The following is a 21,114-nucleotide window of genomic DNA, read 5'->3' as shown; positions in this document are numbered from 1 at the left end:
TGCTTCTAGAATAGTCATAGAGGAAAACCTGGTCTAATCTAAGGGGAACAAGGATCATCTAATATCATTTTCTAGCCAAAATTTATCTATGATGGGGAAGAATTATACAACCATGAAGAGTGAAGCGTTGGCTATGGTTTATGCACTATAAAAGTATAACCACTACCTTTTATCTACACCATTCATATTTTTTGCTAAACACAAACCACTAAAGTATTTTCTAAAAAAATTGATCACACATGATTGGATATGCAAATGGCTACTACGTACTATTTTAGAAATTTGATATTAAGATCATGGTAAATACAAGGAAGAACAACCAAGGTCCAGACTAGTTGTCCCAGATAGAGATAGAGGATGGGGAAGGAGCCCAAGGAGAAGACTTACTGAGAGCTCATTTGTTTCATATCAAGATAGTACATGAGGAATTAGAAGATATTACACTACTGTTGGCTATAGGGGAATTTACTAAATATGCTTCACGTTAGGATAGACAATCACTTGTGCGAAGGGAGATACAATACAAATTGGTTGTAGGAGAATTACACCTCTTATGGAGAGATGATGTTTTGAGGTGAGTGGTTTACAAGAATGACAAAAAAACCATCTTGTAGGAGGCTCATGAAGGCATTGTTGGAGGACATAATGACAAAGAAACAACAACCAGGAGAATATTACTTGCCGAATTATGGTGGTCAACACTGAACAAGGATGCTAAGGAGTATACAGAGGGGTGCTAGAAGACCTTCAATAGGAGATGAAATGCCATTAAGACCAACACTAGCACAAAATCCATTTGAGAAATGGGAAATAGATTTCATCAGACAAATGGATCTACCGACAAGACATTCCAATGCCAAATTCATCATTATTGGAGTAGAGTATCTAACAAAGTGGGCAGAAGTAAAACCAAGGGATTGCACTACAAAGAATGCCAGATTCCTATATGAAAACATCATGACAAGGTATGGTTGTCCCTTAATTATTGTTAGTGATCAAAGCAAGTATTTCATTAACAACATGATAAAGGAGTTACTATAGAATTTCATTATTATACAATAAAATTTCACCATTTAATCCCCACTCTAACAGAGCAAGCAAAGCACTGAACAAAATAATAGGGAATGCATTAATAAAGATGTGTGACAAGAACATAACAAATTGGGACCTAAAAGTATTGATGATACTCTGGGCCACCCACGCTACGTATAAGAGAACTAGTAAATACACCCCGTTTCGGTTGGTCTATGGTTTGGATGATATAGTTCCGATGAAATTTATTATTCTCAATATCTAGACTCCATGGACCTTATAGATGGAAGATGATCATTCTTTGGCACAAAAGTTGGAATATTTGAGAAAATTGGATGAGTTTCGACATAATGCAATATACAATCACTAATTAGAATGACAGAGACAAAAGGAATGGCATGATTGAAACTTGAGATTGAAAACATTTAAAATAGGGAACCTAGTGTTAATGCATGATAGTGAATTTAAGAAGAAAGGGAAGATGAAAGTGTGATGGTTGGGACCTCATTACATCCTTGAGATCACTAATTTCAGAGTGGTTAGACGTTTGAAATAGCTAGATGACAATTTGATATCAAGGCACATTAATGGTCCAAGACTTGGGCATTACTAGTTGTTGCTAACTCAAAATTAAGTCAAAAAAAAAAAAAAAAATCTTGCACCATGTGTATCATAGGAGTTTAAGAACCACATTAAAAAATCAAAAAAAAAATCATAAAACCACAAAAAACAAAATTAGGAAGAAAATTTATGGCTATTATTCCCATCCACACACTCACCTATTTAATAGCTCAATCCATTCATTCCACTTCACTTGTCTTCATGCATTCTACATTCTTTGTTGAATACTGAGCTTTGAGCCCTAGCACACAATTGCATATTACCAGGAACCCTACCAAGCCCTAGCTATTTTACAATCTATAGAGCGTGTCATTCTATACTATTCCATTACATTCCATTCCACTCTATCCATAATCCACCATGGCCAACCCTAGCTCGACATCTATGTCACAAACAAACCCTAACCCATTTACCAAAAATAACCCTTCAAAGCTATGTTCCAAGACAAAGCAAAGTTTTTTCATCTGTTCTAATCAATATTATGTGCTTAGATGATGTTCGAGAATATATCCATAAGAAAATATCAAAAATTGATCACTTGAGGTTTGATGAGCTGATGCAGAGGATACTGGTCTACAAGCACTCCATTAGGCAATACTTGTTGTTTTGTCAAATTGACCTTGGAAACCTTCAAGGTTCTCAAGTCTTCTCCTTTCATCAATGGACTCAAATTGTGTTACCAACTCAAACAACCCAATCCAATACCACCTAGGGTCTTCACATGCCCCAACCAACTTGCGTCAACAGTAAACACATACCCATTTTCTTGGTTTACACAAAACCCTCTTACCCAGGTGCAACTTAGGCCTTATCCTAGTAGCTCTGCCAGATCGGTTTTCCCACTTAGTTCAACTTTTCCCCAAAACACCTACAAAAAAAATTGGACTTCCAGATACCCTTTTGGAATTTTCATAACATATGTGAAACTTAGCTATTGTTCCTTTCGACGAAATACCCTGACCAGTACCCTGCTACACACCGACTAGGCCCAATTAGCCCTCTTTTCCAAAGAAAGTACCAACAAATGGTACGAACACAACACCAAACTAGAAAAAATCTTGATAAATGTTCCAAAACAATATATTTTCCAACTTTTAAGGCAAGACACACTCATTTGACTAGTTAGATATTAAACCCTCCTTTTTAGGCCTCCTAACCCAGGGCTCACTCAAAACCACTCCTCCATTCACTTCTAGACTCAACCAAGGGTCATTTCACCTTGTATTCAACCCCCACAAACATCTTCCAACATAAAAACACCACCATGTTAAGCTACTTCTTCTGCTGCTATACTCATGCCTCTATTTTCATGCTTTTTCTCACACAAACAACCACTATTCTTTGTGATCACTTATTCAATCTCTTTTCCCTGCATTCTTGTTATTGGGTTAGTTAAAAATACATTTATAGGGTCTCATTACTCAAGGAACAGTAAAGACATAAAGAGGAATGAGCCCTAACTTCTCATTTTGACTCCAAACTAACACAAAATGTGCACCTACAACAGGGTTCTTTTGGGCAGTCAAAATAAAAGATTCAAGAATAGATATTAAACCTTCAGAAATGGATTCAAATGCTCATCAATACCCAAAGGAATCACCTGCAATCCATTGCCAATAAAAAATGAAAGAAAGCAATCCATATCAAGCAAGTAACTTTCAGATTTTGTATTACAAAAGAAGTTGTCTATACAATGTAATTGAGACTCTTCCCCAAACTTCAACCTTGCTTCTCCAGGTTATGTAGCATGAGTAATAAACCAATACAAACCGACCCAAACCGACCATAACCACCTTTCTCTTAACAAACACTTAAATCTCTTGTTTGGCTAACTAACAGTTGGGTTTTCAAATCTAAATTTGACAACACTAGACATAATCCCCTTAATCCTAATTTATCAACACCAAAGGCTTTATTTGAGCCTTATTACTCAAAATGACTCAACACAACCTAATTAAACTCATTAGGCATCCTTTGTGCCATTTTTACATACTTAGACTTATTGACCCCTATTAGATCCATTTGCACTCATAACTCATTTCATTCTTCCTATTACATTCAAAAGCCTTAATAGGCTTTATTACATCATTTCTAGGTCCTTTAGACCCTTGACTCCATGTTCTATACCAAAATGGCTTCATGTGCCTCCATGTCACAAGAAGTGCTCCTGCACCAGGAGCTAAGGCAAGAGTTGCTTAAAGAAGATGAACTTCGATACAAGCAAGAATACAACATCCAAGCTAAGAAACTTGATTATTAGAAGCACACGACAAACTTTGAGGATAAACATGAATGGATAAAGATAGCTCGACTCAACTGAGTAAACGAAGAGTTCATCTATTTGGATAAACCCTATCAAATAAAAAGGAGGCAATTCACACAGTAGTGAGTTTACCAATGATGGGAGGTATATTGACAAAAAAGATCATCACAAACAATGAGGTGAAAGAGCTTGTTGGAGCTACTAAAACAAAACCAGAATTTGATTATTAATATTTTTAAGAAATAATACAAAACCAAAATTTGACTATTAATATTTTTAAATAATGCAAAACCAATATTTGCCTATTAATATTTTTAAAAAATAATAGGTAAATGCAGTGGTATGAAGAAAATTTGAACCATTTTTGGATTTATTGACTATTAATATTTTTTTTTAAATAATAGATTTTAAAAAAATAGATAAATGCAATAATATTAATATTTTTCGATTTATTGACTATTAATATTTAAGAAAAATAATAAGACAAATGCAGTAGTATTAAAAAAATTTGGACCATTTCTCGATTTATGCGTGTCATCCTTGCGCAGGGGCCATGCTAATCTTCTCTGTATCGTTCCAATTTTATCGGATGTCTCCGAAGAGACACTTAAATACGTGTACAAAACAATATATGTTGTGCTTGCATCATTTACGCGTAGCGCATGTGGGAGTAAAGTTACAAGTGTTCGTCCTCCCATCACCTCGGGAGTAGAACTAGAGACTAGAGACACGGTTCTCCGAGGTATTAAAGGGCTCCGTATTAAAGTATATGAAAAATGTCGTACATCTAATTTATGCGGTATTAACGGGCTCCGTAACGTTATATTTAGTGCTCATACAATTTATGCGTACTAAATGTGGGAGCAAAGCCACGCGTGTCCGTCCTTCCATCGCCTCGGGAGTAGAGACTACAGACACGTATCCGTTTTATTGAAGTTGGTATACGAAAAATGTGACAGAGAAACCTTAACTCCTGCTCCAACAAAAACAGATAAATACACTTTAAGCGTGCAGAGGTGCTAACCGAGCAAACAATTTCACTCTGCCTCTATGCAGGATCGAACCCCACTGTTCCCAATTTCTTGCCAATGACGATAAGCCAGGGAACCTTGGATCAGGAAACCCATCCTACATATCGACGACCACAATGCTGCGCAAGAGGGAATGTTAAACTTAATCGGTTTATATTTTCAAGTGTTCTTGGAGCATGCGTTGGTGTTGCAACTGCGGAAGAGGGAAAATAAATCCATGCAATTGTAACAAAAGTAGAATTAGCATATGTAATGTACAGATTCATTCCACTGCAAGAATAGTTCACACGTTAGAAATTATCTCATGACAAGGTAAAGGCCGTTGTGAATTGCTTATCCCATCGTTCTGCCAAATCATGGAATCTTGAATCGGGACATAAGGCAATGCTTCCAACAATTTTGCAGTCCGGGGATGTAGCTCACATGGTAGAGCGCTCGCTTTGCATGCGAGAGGTACGGGGTTCGATACCCCGCATCTCCATTTGCAATTTATTTTTCTGTTTATCAGTCTTTTTCTAAGATTTGTTTTATGTTTACAGCCCAATTCAGCTCCCTTTTTCTATGATTCGTTTTATGTTTACAGCCCCATTCAGTTCCCTGAATATGCTTCATTTCCGCACCAGTGGTCTAGTGGTAGAATAGTACCTTGCCACGGTACAGACCCGGGTTCGATTCCCGGCTGGTGCATTTGCATTTTGTGTTTTTCAAGTATACTGTACTGTTTTAATCTAATAAGAGCAACATTTAGAACTAGATAAAACAACACTGTAACCAAGCTTAACTTGTGGTACACAACCCTACCACACTTAATAGTAAACATCAAACATCAAATAATATAGAGTTAGTTGATTCACCACATTGCTTTGATGTCTGGATCAAATTCGAAGATGGACTACAACAGCACGGGTCTACAGGGGTTTCAAGTATTCCATGCAGGTGTTACCAGGTCAGGGCTTTTTGTGAACTGCCGAAGGAAATTTAAAAGGGTTTCACAGTGTATCCGTTTCCTTAGTTTGCAAGATCCGTGGTGGAACCCTCCAACACCATGCTCTCGACTCATTCGCTGTTAGATAAAAAGGCCATTTGTGAAATTGGGAACCCTACTTACCCTAACCTTAACAAGCTTGTTTTCCAGGTAAGTAACTGTCTCTCATATTTACTGCACTTGAATATTTATGGTTACTCTTGGTCTTTAATTGTTTCATTTAGGGTTGTAATCCCCGCCATTGGAAGTACATGGTCTGCTGTCTCATGTACAGAGATGTTGTGACCAAGGGTTTGAATGCCGACTGAATGCCCTACTGGTTCAAGTGGTACCAATAATGAGCTCCCAACCTTGGTTCCTGGTTTGCTATCTTGCCAAAGCTGCAGAGGGATGTTTGCATGATTTCTAATTGGATGTAAATAAAAATACACAATTGAAATTCAGAAACAGCAGAGAGTATCATTATGAATTGGGGAAAACTGATATCGCTAATCAATATCTTTTATAGGGAATTATGTTGAATATCCAAACAATTAGAACAACTGAAGATCAAGCTTACCAAGAAGGTTGTAGGCCTAGCCTTCCTCAAAAGATGTAGAGACTCATGTACAAATAAAAACATACAATCGATATCCAAAAACAACACACAGTAATATTATAAATTGTGAAAAACTGATATTGCTGGTTGGCAAATGTTGCTGAGGTGTTCTCTCTTATTGATCACAAATTCTGTATGGCCAGGTATGTCATTCCTTAGGTAACATTGGATGTTATCTCCTATCTGTTGTAAAGAGACTACTCAGCATTTTCTACCATGACCATTTCGTGATCTTCTATTTCTTATAAATTAATTTTGGGATTTGCAGGGTTGTTAAGCAGCAACATTTAGGCAAAATTGAATTTGATATTCAAGCAGTTATGAAGTTTCAAAGCTGGATTTTTCTGCTAAACTATATGCAGTTGTTGCCTTAGGGGACATCAAGATGCTCGTCCAAATTGTACATTGCTATGTCTAATGCTGTTTTTTCAGGTTTATCAATGAGCCCCTTTGATATCATCAACAATATGGCATATGCATTGAAACTGTGTCAAAAATCTTAACTGCAGTTTGAGCTGCCAACTGCAGAGCATTTCTTTGGTGGTATTGATGATTAAAAATACTTTGCACTTGACAGTTGAGAAAGTAAGGATTTTTGATAAAAACTTGGTGCATATAAAATTATTGATATTGTTGATGATATGAAAGGGACTGATAAACCAAGGCAAAATGATATTAGATATAGCAATGGACAAAATGTACAGTGATGAATGAATGCTGCTTTATATTTATAGTTATTGGTGGTAAAAAAATAAAAATAAAATATGAGTTAAGCGTTTCATTTCATCTACGAGTTAAGCTATCACAAGGTATGGCTTGGAAATTGCTCCACAAGAAGTTTCATTTCATCTATGAGTTAAGCTATCACAGGGTATGGCTTGGAAATTGCTCCACAAGAAGTTGTCTGTGGGAGAATACATCTGGTTTCTATTTGTAAGGCCTCTCAAATGTCCAAACTCTCAAGAAATTGGCACCAAGAAAGCATGTTTGTCTGGGTCTGTAATTCTATTTGATTTCTTTATAAACAAGTAAGCTATTGAAAACCAATTCACAGGTAAAAAATCCTTCTCAGAATACTTTGGATTTGATTTTTTTATTTACCATGTATATATCTATGTAAAAAGGATAATAAATTGATTTTTTTATTGTACTTATGCAGTTATGTGTAGCATTACTATTTTACCAAAGAGATGCATCTAAATTATGGATCTAGGATACAGATGAAAGATATACCCAATATAAAATTGAATAATAAATCTACTTAAGTTTGATAAGAACAAAGTCAAAAGCAAATGGATAATGTATTTTGTCCAAAGTGATACCCCTGAACTTAACATTTATGTGAAAATAGAGCATTTATCAATTAAAAGTAAAAATACATTTATATAACCGTGTTCCACTCTATTGTCTTATCGATCACATAGATTAAGGCAAAATCGATCAGATCAATTTTAGTTCATTCAGAAACAAGAGAGTCATAAATTATTATTATTATAATATTGTGTTATTTTGACTAATGTAAATGTGAAAATAATCGTAGAATTTATGGGTAATGAGTTCACGATATATTTAAAGTTGAAATATGTAAGAAACCATGGTATCAATTGTAAAGACATAAAGCATAATAAAATCATTTTCTCAAAATTAATGCAAAATCAAATGAAATGTAGTTGACATGATACTATTTTGATTATGAAGATAATCTCGTTTAGGGGGGTGCTAGCTAAATAGAATATTGAATTCAATGATATTAAAGCTATTTGGGAGTTTATTTGAGATCTTATGTTGTATAAATTGATATTCCTATCTAGCTTCATAAACCATCCAACGGTTCAATTTATGGGAGTTCATTATCAATGTTTAATCTGTAACAAAGTAATTTAGCTAACGTTGAATCGTAAAATTATGATGGTGCTTGATTCATACTTTGAATTGCTATGATACGACCTAAGTTAAGCGTTGGAATAAAATCATTTATACTATTTTGATTTTGATTTTCAATGTATAATATCAAGGATATATTTGCACTTAAATCCAACATATATGTTATTTAATTATTTTTATTTTGTTATATTAGTTTTTATCTTGTTCTTGCCCCTTGCTATCCCCATTGTCCAAGGATTACTTGTTGTCATCTAGAAATGAATCTTTACATTTCGCCATCCCAAAACTCAAAGAAGCGTAGGGTGTATTGTATCAGGGGTTAACCTCAAGATATTATGTATTTTAGTGCAAACTTTATGTGAATATTGAAGGGATCTATGTAAAATCCCTATAGTCCAATTCCAAGGACAGGCATGTGTATGCACATTTTTGTTCCTAATGGGAGGCATGTTGGCAGAGAAGACCTGGAACAGAGTCGACTTAGGCTACTACTTTGGGTCCATCATATAGAAATAGAACTTTAGGTTGACTTGTAGAGTAGTATTCTAACAAGAGAAATGCGTATAATAGCATTGTACATCCGGAAGTGCTAGAGTAGAATTAGTATGAATTGAGATAGATGTGATATGATAGAGGATAGATTGTGATCGAAAACTCTTGATGTACATGGAGATAGATTATATAATACAAGAGAAGTAAAAGATGTCGATCAGAATGTGGTTATGACATTAGACAATGTTTTCTTTAACAGTGTATTCAAGGGTTCTCCAGTTGAGGAATTAGTAGTTGACATTACTCAGGAAAACGCTCAAGAATATTTTGAGAAAAATGAGGTAAAGTGTAAGAAGATGATTAATACAAATTTTCTCTCTATTGCTAGAAATTCCACCATTTCAAGATGGCCAAAGTATTTCCATAGAAGTGACTTCAATGAGGAATATAATCATATGGTTACCATGTTGGCATGGGTAAAAGGCCTAAAAGATTCTCACTATTTTCAAAGCTAGATGTGTTACTATATGAATATCATCAGGAAATGAGCTACCAAGATAGATTGGGGTGAGCAGATTAGTGATGCACTTTGTGCACAATTGAAAGAAGTCAAAATAACACTTAAATTCTACATGACCTCATACTTGGTGTACGCAGAAGCCTCTATGAGGCAATATCCAGGCTTGTCTACAAAGGGTGATAGGAGGTTACTGCCTGTTTGGAATTATTTTGATCAACTCATAATAAATAATCAAGGAAGTCATTTCAGAAGAGTCAATGATACATACATTGTTGTATGGAAATGTATGTTTGATAAAGACTTACAAAAGAAGAGACTTTCAGAGGCAGCATACAATAAGGTTTCTCATTTTGGATGTGTCTTTCTCTAGCTCTCCACATTCACTTACATCCGCATAGGATGTTTCACAGGAGAACCTTTTATTTTACCCATATATCCATCTGATAAAATTATACTCATGGAGTTATGCCGACAATTGATTTATGTACATGAAAAGAAGTCACAGGCTCATAAGTCTGGCTTAAAGTTTCTAAAATCTATTGGTCAATATTCAGTTATGACCAACCCCAAGGCCAAGAACATGGAAGAAGAAATGCAATGGAATACTATGAGGAGATTCAAAGCCTAAAATAATTTTGATTTTCGTGGAATGAAGAATAAACTCAAAAGAAATTACACTCATGTATTCAGGTTTGAAGATGTATGGGCTGATTGTCAGGATGAAGAGGATGTGAGAAAAATGGATTTTAGTCACCTTACATTGGAGCAAATTGAAAATTTGGATTTGGCCAAAATCTCGATGACCATGGAGGACACTGATGACATGATAGACCCAGTCTATTTTGAACAAAAGATTGCCGATTCCCCACTACCACTTGTTCAATGGTCGAAAAAGGAGAGTAAATCCATTACTCAAATAATTGCTCCTATTTTGGCAAATACTAATGCATGACCTTGTTAAAAAAGAAGATCAGAATGAAACAACTTCCTGCCAATTCTGGTGATGATGATAATAGTGATGGTCCAGTTGGTAAAACAACTACAGCTAAACGAGGACCAAAAGCAAAGCAGATCTGCAAGCACCACCCTCAGTCCCTTCGACACAATCTAAAGGAAAAGGACATAAAATCAAATTCACAATCAAAGGGTCTAAGAAAGGTGAATCTTCTTCGACAATACAAAAGACACCAACAAAGGAGCTAGAGCAACAATCTATCGAAGAAACTGAGAAAGAAAAAGAAACAAAAGAAGGGGAAATTCCTTATCAAGAGGAAATATAGGTTGAAGAACCAACTCATCAAGGAGAGAGTAATACTCCCACCACTTCACAGGTATCAACTCATACAGAGGTTATTATTCATTCTATTGAATCTGACTCAGATCAAAAAGATGAGGAGTATAATGATGAAGAGTTGAATATGGAAATACCACAATCGGAGGGTGCTCACCAGTATTTTACATTGTCCAATTTCTCCAATTTTGATGATATTCCTTCATCCACTATTGAATCCTCAATTTTGGATTTTACTGAAACTATGGAGCAAGCATTTGCAGAACAACAGATGGTGCCTTTGCCTTCCACGACAATCATAGCTAAAGTTCCACTCTATGTAAGTACCGTGATTACCACTAGTGTACCATCCATTCTTCCATCCATAGTTGCTACAAAGGAGACATCAATAGCAACTACCATTGCTACATCAGCTAGCATATCACTAGACGTCGCAACCTTGGTACCAATTATTACATCTACAATTGTTGTAACTTCAAGTTAGAATGCTCCTCAAATACCGGTTGATACTCAACAGGAGGCCACAACTCCATTCACTAACACAAAATTACCGCCATGGATGGATGTAGTAGCACCCAAAAGAAAGAAACAAGTAATTTCACCAGATGAATTTGATTATGAACAATTGGTTACCCCCAAATCCAAAGGTACTAAAAAGCCAAAGACTATTTCTCAGGTACTAGTGGATCTGACTACCTAAAGGAAATATGTTGAGGTTATGGTGCCCTCTTCAAACAAGAATAAGGATGATATACAACCCGAGGATTATACTATTTAGACTGTAGAGCTTGGAGTGGAGACACATGAAAATGTCAAGTTAGATTCCCAAACTGCTTTAAATTCTTTGATGCAAAGATTTGATCAAGAAAGGAATGAAAAGAATGAATTAAAGCATAAATGTGAGCAGTTAACCAGTGTGCTTCTCAAGGTCACACAATCTTCCCAGGAAATTGAGCCAATTGTTTCTTCAATAGATACTGAATCTCTCAAGAAGGTGGAACAGGTGGGCATCAAAGGTTGAGTAGTGGGTGAGTGGATTGCTCGATTGAAATCAAAAGGTTCTCATCTTCTAGATTCAACAATTAAGTTGTTGGCTGACTTTGAAGTTATCCAAAGTCAAATGCAAGGTGTTAAAACTTCTTTATCTCAAGAAGTAGAAGATATTGAAAGAAGTGCAACCCTTTGGAATAAAATGGAGGATTTCAGAATTGACGTCCTCGTGGAGAATAAGGTAATTCCAACCAGAGAGAAATATATCCAAATTTTGTCATTATTCTCTCACAAGAAAGAAACAATAAGGTCAATGATTATAGAGTTGGATCGAGAAAAGAAGGAAGGTGATGATGAATTCGATCTTATTTCAACCATAATAGCTGATATTCCTTGTTACTTGTATGATGATAATCAAAACCTTGTGACCAATGACGCCATCATACAAGAATTTCTTTCCTTAATGGATCACTGTACAGAACAAGATTTCTCATTGAATGTATTTGATAAATTGCTAGAAATACAAGTCAGTTTTGAATTCCTTGCATCAATGTTGAAAGATGGGGAAAAAAATACATAAAGGCTGAAGATGCAATTTCCCGTGTTCGCATCATCACTCTACCCCAATACCGGACAAAGTCGAGACATGGAAGCTATTCTGTTCAAGTTTGAAGAATTTCAAAAATTCAATGAGGTGGAGAAAGATGTTGCAAGTTTTCTTGTAGCTGCATATTTTCTTTCTGCTGTAGTTATAGTCAAGTGGGACTATGCAGTTGAATTAGTCAACTATGCCCACATTTTTCACCACTCTTTTTCTATATAAGGAGGACCCTCATTTGTACATATTTATCTTTTAATATGCTTAGAAAAACTCTACCAAATTTTTATCTCAATTAAGACTTTGTGCTTTTGATGTAAAAAAGTGGATTCAAGGAAATAAAGATAGCAATCCACTAGTTTCCAAACTTTGTGTTGGATTGAAGATTGTGATTGGAATCATTCTTATGTTTAGTTCTCATAATCATTCTTTATGATGTTGAATCTTTTGGTGAAATTGTCAGTTTATGAAAGAGCTTTCTAATTGTAGAAATAGACTTTGTGTTGTTTACATATTTCAGAAATTTTCTGATATTAAGTGATTAGTAGTAGGCTTTGTATTGTTGTTGTTACTTGTAGTTTAAGGCATTGTGAATTTATACTTGAAGATTTTGGGCTGCAAGTTAAATTTCTTATCATTTGTAATCATTAGCTTAATTAGAACTACATTCAAGTAAGACTTTGTGCTTCTTGATTGTAAGTTTTTGACATAATTTGTTCATTTCTTTAGGTATCATAAGTGATAGAGAATTGTAACAAGTGGAGGAAAAATACATAAACTTTGAAAAAAAAAGAGTTATATGCCCGAAACTTACCCACAAATTTTAATTTCTTGTTAATTAGAGAAGAAATATCAAAGGGAACCTCCCCTTGATGAGAGGAGAGATTAATTTCTTGACATAGCTGTGTGCGAATCATATATTTTGTCATTGGCACGGTAGTGACAAAATATTCACCCAAATTGTAAAGAACTCTCAAATCTGCAAATCACATTGACATTGTAAAGAACTCTCAAATTTGCAAATCATAGTGTTTTTTTGCATTTTTTTTGTGGTTTTACAATAGTGGAGATGCAGAGCATGAAAATTTAGCTACTAAAAATTTTGCGGAAATCCATTGCGTTTTACAGATTTTAGAAACTTTACGAAATGTTGTTTTATGTGAAGATTAGTTACATCCATCTATTTTAATTTTTCACCTCATGTGAAAATGAAAAAAATCAAAAAAAGGAAAAAAAGTAAAATTGGAAAATAATATTTTAGAAAGTGGAGGTGAGGGAGAACGAAATTTTATATAAATATGGACCCACTTGCCTGACTTTCATTCAATTTGCTACATGGGCATTAAACATGACATGACTAGATGAAGAAAAAAATTAATAAATTTGGAAATCTACAAAAGAGAAGTAGATTTTCAGTAAATTTGAAGTAGATTTACATTCCAATCACACGATTTCATGGTGGAAACAACTGTTTAGTGGGGATTCTCTTGTATAGACGTATAGACACGCCTTCCAATCGGTCCATATGCTATTTAACAGGTGTGATTGAGAGTTATTTCTGGTATCGAGTGAAAGCAAGCACCCAGTTACGTTATACGAGGAATTCAAGTTCCGTATTCGCTATGTCATTCTTTTCATTTGCCTCTCTTAACACGGAAGAATGCATGACTCCCTCTACCAAAATTCCTTTCCAAAGCGACAAGCAATGTTATGTATTTCTGAGTATGGGGGGAAAAGATGTGAGAAAGATTCTGGTTGATCATCTCTATCAAGCTCTCACTGCTGCCGGACGCCATGTCTTTTTAGACACCGACATATTGAAAGAGGGAGAAGTAATTGGGTTGATGTTCGAAAAAGTATCCGATTTGTTTCCATTTGCAATTGCTAAGGACCCTTTCGTCTGCATTCCAACCTAACATTAAATACTTGATAAAACAATTGCCCAATTGAAATTGAATTATTTTTAAGTTGAGGGACATACTTAACATCCCGTAGCAGCCAATTATTTCCATTGGCTAGTTTCAACAAGACATCTCATTTTCCAACAATATTAAGAAATTTATCATCTGCCAGAAAGAGCTTACCAAAATTACCGCTTGGAAAGGTTTTGAAAAATTCTGTGTGTGAGGTAGAATGAAATGATGCTCCTGTATCGACCACCCAACCATTTGCTGCAACTTTTGTTGTAGTCAAAATAATAGCATTACCGTATTCCATATCTGCTCCTTGGTTTCAACCACGCTTTGATATCAATTGTAAGTTTTTAATCGAGCAGATAAACTTAATAAACATATCTAAGACAGCGATAGAAAAATAGAACATAACACATAACACAAAAGATTATAGTGGTTCGACAAATTTACCTACGTCCACTCTCAAAGCAGGGAAATCTCTTATTAATGTTTAACCAATCTACTTCTTACATGGACTCCACACAGTCCTTTATATAATTATATTCAGCCATGAAAGGAAGAGATGAGAAAGGCAAACAGTCATGTGACCATTAGGCTTCACATTCCCAACATCACCGACACCTTTCAGACCTTCCATTCACACAAATCAATAGTTTCTTCTACCACTTAACACCAGCTTCTTGTGTCATAACCATCGGTTCTGATACCATGTTAGGAACAAAGGAGCAGATGAAAGAACAGGGCAAACATAAAACATGGCAAAAAATATATATCAAACATTATAACACATTTCATCTATTGATTGAGCTGTGGCACTATATCCTTCAAGCGTGAATACATTCTTCTTCATATCCAGACAACATACAGACTCATCTTTTTTATCTCTAACAGCTCTAATATTTCATATAACTGATTACAAAATGCCTCTTCTTATGGAGGTCTCTAGAACAATCCAGAATATAAAATAATGTTTATCAGACTGTCCAAAAAGTATGTGAAATCCATTCGAATCCATTCAAATCCTTATAAAGATCTATTTTTACTGTTTGCATTTAATATTGAAATTGACTGCGATACGGAGCTGACTGTATGGTTGGGTAACTTTGGGATTACTTCTCCAACACCAAACCCATTATTTCACTTCATCGAACTTCAACTGATTTGTTACAACTTGAAACTCCATATGATTAGCTGCACTCTCTATTGCCACTCCCTCACATGCCTCAATTCTGATCTATCTATTCATAATCTTTGTGCTTAACTGTAGAACTTTGAGGACCTTATAGAAAAAAGACTAAGCTTTCCTTGAAGGATCTTCTGCCTCCTTTTTCCTCATGAGTTTCCCCTTGTGGATTTTTACATGTCACTGCCAATGTTCCAATATCAAGTTATGAGTTATGTCCCATTCTTTCAGTGGTTGCAATTATCTTGGTTGAATCATTTAGGGAAGATAGGAATCTAGAGACTTGATTTATCTAGCTGCGATGACTGGCCCACTAGTTTCATGCTTCTAATTCCAATCGAGCTTCTGAAAGTGACTCTAAAGTTAATACTCGGCCTGTTGGGTCAAACTAATTTGTTTTTGTTGTACTGAAGATCTTTTGCTATAAGCCTCTATAGGTTGTCCGTGGAAAATTTCTCTCCTCCATGGCCTGATACTTTGCGTACTTGAATCAACAAACTGTTGTTTCAAAATGTTTATCTTCTTCAGAGCAAAAATTCTTCACTTATGTTTGACTGTTTCCATTTATGTTGGAGTTTATGGACTATTGATCGTTGGACCGTTTTTGAGCGATTGGGTGGCTTTGATCTTTTTCCCGCTATAGCTGTTTGATTTTCTTTAGTGTGTTATTGCTGTTTTTACAATTATGATATGTAATGATTCATTTACTCATTTTTCAATAAAAAATCAGAAATCTTATATTCGTTAAATAATAAAGAAAGTCCTCATGTGAAAATGAAAAAAGTGAAAGAAGGAAAGAAGTACGGAAAAGAAAATTTTAGAAATTTCAGGGAGGAAGAAGAAACAATCAACTAATGCGGACCCGATCGACGTGACTCGCTCGCTATTCGTAGGTAGTCATTGAACAGTACATGACCGGACGAAGAAAAGAATTAATAAAAGTGGGTTGGTTGCCATGACTTTTGAAACTGACAATATAGAAGTAGATTGCCCTTCCAATCACACAATTTCATAGTGCGAATAGCTGTTGAGTGAGGAATCTCTTTTATAGACCGATACGTACAGCTTGACCTGCCTTCCAATTGATATTGCAAACAAATGTCTCTTAGAACAAGCTTGAGCACCGAATTGCGTGATAGGAATTCAAGTTCTGTATTCTCTCTGCCATTTTTTTCGGTTGCATCTCTTAACATGGAAGAATTCAAGATGGATGAATACGTCCCTCCCTCAACCAAAATTCCTTTCCAAAGCGACAAGGAATATAACGTGTTTCTGAGTTTCAGGGGAGAAGATGTGAGAAAGAATCTAGTTGACCATCTCTTTGAAGCTCTGACTGCCGCTGGACTTCATGTCTTTTTAGACAGCCACAAATTGAGAAAGGGAGAAATAATTGGGTTGAGCTTGGAAAGAGCGATCGAGAGCAGTGCGATACGCATTCCTGTATTTTCTAGAGGCTATGCAGACTCTTCATGGTGTCTCAAGGAAGCAGCCGCCATGTTGAGAACCCCGGGTTTGATCATTCCTCTGTTTTATGATGTGCTTCCATCTGATGTTAGATATCCTCTCAAGGACTCCAGCCAGTACAAACAAGCATTTCTAAAACATTATGGCCGTTCAGACCGATACCCAAGAGAAGAGATTGAGTGGTGGAAGCATGCCCTTCAACAGATCTGTCCATTTCTAAAATTTTATGGGCATTCAGTTCGATACCCACGAAAAGGGATTGAGGGATGGAAGGATGCCCTTCTGCAGATCTCCTCTCGCTCAGGGTGGTCCATGGATACAACTGGAGGGTATGTAACGGACCTTCCTACCTCTGTCTTTGCTTCCTTTTCTCTACAAGGTGACATCTATACTTCCATTCAGCCTAGACATTATTTGAGGATAGGGGTTTTGTGGAGTGTTTTTTTTTTAATATAATTGAATTTTATAGATTTCAGTATCTTTTCTTTATAACCATTGGAATATATGTTAAAGTATATATTTATCTTAAGTAAGGAAAGTTAAACTATAGAAATTAGATAAATTAGCTAAATTATTATCTCTCCCCTCTCCGCTCTCCCCTCTCCCCTCTCCCTTTCTATATAATTATCTAGTTCATATCTATCTACCCCTCTCTCCTCTCTCTTTATTTCTCCCTCTCTTCCTTTCCATAAAATAAGGTGAACAAAAGAAGAAAGTACGGGCATCCATAAAGGAATTCGACAGGTCTAAATGCCTAAATCTAATAACCTTTGACTAACAGACCCAATATTACCAAAACATTTACATTTTGTAAAGCACTCCCAACCTTAGATATAGGCGTGTTTTTTCTTTCTTTTAACCTAAGCCACACATCGTGTTGAAATACGCTACATTCACAAAAATCTTTCAAAAGTAACTTCTCGGTAGACATGTTCCTATTTGCATCATTAGTAGGTTGAGCTAATGTGTCATTATTTCAAAATCATAATTCATCATAGACTTGAAGAATGTGTCTTTCCCATCGCCTCTCGATCTTTATGCCGTACTGAACATCCTTTGACCCACTAAATGGTGAAAATTGCTTCCAGTTGCATCTATTTGAACGTTTCTAAAGCCTTTACAACAGATCTATTTTGTATAATCCTACAAACACTTCATAAGACCACATTTCTATGATGCATTTTATCAAACATGTCGTGTGCCTTGTTACCATAGAAGGTGACAATAGTAACTGATGGAGCTTCCCTATGTTTCGTCCATGGACTTGTGTTGTTCTTGACGCTGTAGCTATTCTGGCTTGAAAATGGCATGCCATGCCATGATGCAGCTCTAAAATCGTGTGCCCTCCCATGATGCCATGAGACACGTTCTTGGATCCACCATCGGGCTAACGTGGAGGCATGTTGTCGTTTTGCAGTTGACGGAAACCATTTACACGTAGCTAACATTTGCCGACCACTATTACGGTCACGAGAAAAGCTACAGTTTGTAACCACGTGTGTCCAAAAATTTGAAATGCTCAGGTAAACTTAAGAAAAACCCTGAATGATCATTTTGCCAAAATAGCTACGTCCGGTGAGAGAGAGAGCCGAAAGGTCAAGAGAAATAATTTGGAACTGAATCATAAAGTGAGGGGAGTTGTGGTTGCCGCAAGAAGGGCTTGTTGTTCAATCTCAGTGTTGTTGCTTCAATCTCAGTGTTGTTGATTCTTCATTTTGTATCTATTTTTGTAATGTATATAGGATTATGCCAGTTTTATGTTGGTTGCGTCTAGAGACAACTTTGGAAACGATTGTGAAAATGTTGATTCAATGATCCTTTTTGTCATTGAATTTTTAAATTTTGGTGCTTCTTCATTTTGTTTTTGTTTTTGTAATGTATATAGGATTATGCCAGTTTTGGTTGAATCATAGAGTGATGGGAGTTGTGGTTGTAGCGAGAAGGACTTGCTGTTCAGTCTCTGTGTCGCTGCTTGAATCTCAGTGCTATTGCTTCTTCATTTTGTTTCTGTTTTTGTAATGTATATAGGATTATGCCAGTTTTATGTTGGTTTTGTCTAAAGACAGCTTTGGAAACGACTCTGAAAACGTTGATTTGATGATCCTTTTTATCATTGAATTTTTAAATTTTGGTGCCCATCTTTTCAAATGGTTTGTAAGTTACAATCTAGTTGTGCATTGCATTATATTCAATCATATTTTATGAGTAGTGAATTATATTTTATGAGTAGTGAATTCATTCATTCATGTAATGTTCAAGTTTTTTTTCTCATGGAATTCAAATTTTGGTGTCCAACTGTTCACATGGATTTTATCTTTTAGTTTAGTGTGCATTACATTATATTGAATCAATGTTTTATGAGTAGTGAATTCATTCTTTCGTATAATATTTGAGTATTTTTTTATAATATTCAATAGTGTGAAATATATATTTGTTTTGAAAGAGAACTAAAATCCCAACAACTAGGATCGAGATATAACGTATAAGTTGTTTTGAAATAGTGTGAAATATATGTGTGTTCTAAAACAAAATTAAAATCCCAACAACTGGGATCTAAATATAATGTTTAATTTTTTTTTTCAATGTGAAATATATGTATTTGTTCTAAAACATAACAAAATCTCAACAACTATACACAAAATATTTCCAACTCACACAAAATTATAAGGCATAACAACAAAATGTGAATTCAAACTCTCAGTGCAGGAACCATTTATTTAGCAGTCGGCCATGGCTTCAAATTCAATTGGTAAACTCATCTGTGTGAATGTGTAAAGCCTCACGTGGATTGTTCATCCACAACTAACAACCTACTCACTCAAACTACATGCTTTCACCATTTTAATAATTAAACATACATTCCTCAAATGCTCTACAATGACTAGCTTATACAATGCCCACAACACCCTGTGAAACAACATTATGAATCTGTTAAATGGTTTTTAACTTGTTGATCTTCTTAGAAAATGAACTCAAAATATGAACTCAGAAAGTAAATAAGCATATAATTAACTCAGAAAATGAACTATATCGAGATCTATTATTTTTTACTTACCTTTGTGTTATGCATGCATTCTTCTTTCTCATGCCAAGTTCATCATAACTTGGATCTGGGATATATATTACAATCTTCGAACATGATAGGTTATTGACAAGATTTCGTATAACATGAAGGTAACCATAAGATAACATTGTAGATTATTGATTGGATTTCATATAACATGAAGGTTATTACAAAATAACATGATAGATTATTGACTGTATTTCATATAGCACGAAGGTTTTTTACATGATAACATGACAGATTTTTGACAAGATTTCGTGATACACAAACATTATTAGGAGATAATATGGTTGGGTTTCGCCAAAGTCAATAACACAATGTTTATAACCACTTTTACCTCCACCGAGACACGGATAAACTGACTCCAAAAAGTGGTTATAAAACTCGTGTTATTGACTTTAGAAATATTTTTGAAAAATCAAAGCCGCAACTAGTTCTGGTGATCATGATCAACGATCTATAATTGATTTGACATGTTATATTGTGAAACCCTACTTCTCTATTAAGTCATTTAGGGTTTTTCATAAAACCCTTCTTTCTGTTGGTTGATTTAGATTTTTTGCTTTGGGGTTAATGAGCTTTTCTCTCTTTTTAAACTGCCTCTCAGTTCTCGGTTCTGGTTGAAAAGGACGCTGAAAAAAGTTGTTATGATAGATTGGGCTTTGTTGGTTCCTAAATCAACAGGTCCCTATATCATGTTATTGACTCATCATGTTATTAAACATAACAGATTATTGACCATATTGGTATTAAAATGACATATTATTGACCATATTGGTATTAAACATGGCATATTATTGACAATATTGGTATTAAGCATGGCATATTATTGACCATATTCATATTAAACATGGAAAATGAATGGTTGGACACCATAACATTTCTCTTTAGGTAATAGAAGTCTATGCACCCCAACAAAAGTGTATTCCTTATTTCATGTTTTTGTAGGTTTTTGATAAAATTACATCGTAAACACAAAGTCGTAGGTTAAATTACATATTTTATCTTTTTAACATGCACAAGCTTAGGTCATGGTTGCCAAGATGTGTTTTTTTTTTTACATTTGATGTTATACAAAATGAATGATTTATATAATAGAATGTTCCTCTTTAGGTAATAGAGGCATTTACACATGAGATTGCTTGGTATAATCCTTGCATGCTTATGACATGTTTATAAACCATT

General features: G+C 35.2%; 3 non-coding genes and 1 pseudogene across 3 annotated transcripts; 3 read left to right on the top strand and 1 right to left on the bottom strand.

The window, feature by feature from the left end:
* Positions 1–4,418: 4,418 nt before the first annotated feature.
* On the bottom strand, positions 4,419–4,521 carry LOC131047362 (U6 spliceosomal RNA). The gene has a single exon (XR_009106123.1). It is a non-coding gene; the product is annotated as a U6 spliceosomal RNA (small nuclear RNA).
* An 834-nt stretch (positions 4,522–5,355) lies between these two features.
* TRNAA-UGC (transfer RNA alanine (anticodon UGC)) lies at positions 5,356–5,428 on the top strand. The gene has a single exon. It is a non-coding gene; the product is annotated as a tRNA-Ala (tRNA).
* A 135-nt stretch (positions 5,429–5,563) lies between these two features.
* Positions 5,564–5,634, top strand: TRNAG-GCC (transfer RNA glycine (anticodon GCC)). Its single transcript has one exon. It is a non-coding gene; the product is annotated as a tRNA-Gly (tRNA).
* A 10,865-nt stretch (positions 5,635–16,499) lies between these two features.
* LOC131047344 (disease resistance protein RPV1-like) overlaps positions 16,500–21,114 on the top strand; it is a 76,781-nt pseudogene continuing 72,166 nt past the window's right edge.

This window comes from Cryptomeria japonica, chromosome 10 (assembly GCF_030272615.1).
Source record: "Cryptomeria japonica chromosome 10, Sugi_1.0, whole genome shotgun sequence".
Taxonomy (NCBI): domain Eukaryota; kingdom Viridiplantae; phylum Streptophyta; class Pinopsida; order Cupressales; family Cupressaceae; genus Cryptomeria; species Cryptomeria japonica.
The sequence above is the reverse complement of the archived record's forward strand: the minus strand, read 5'-3'. Positions and strand labels throughout refer to the sequence as shown.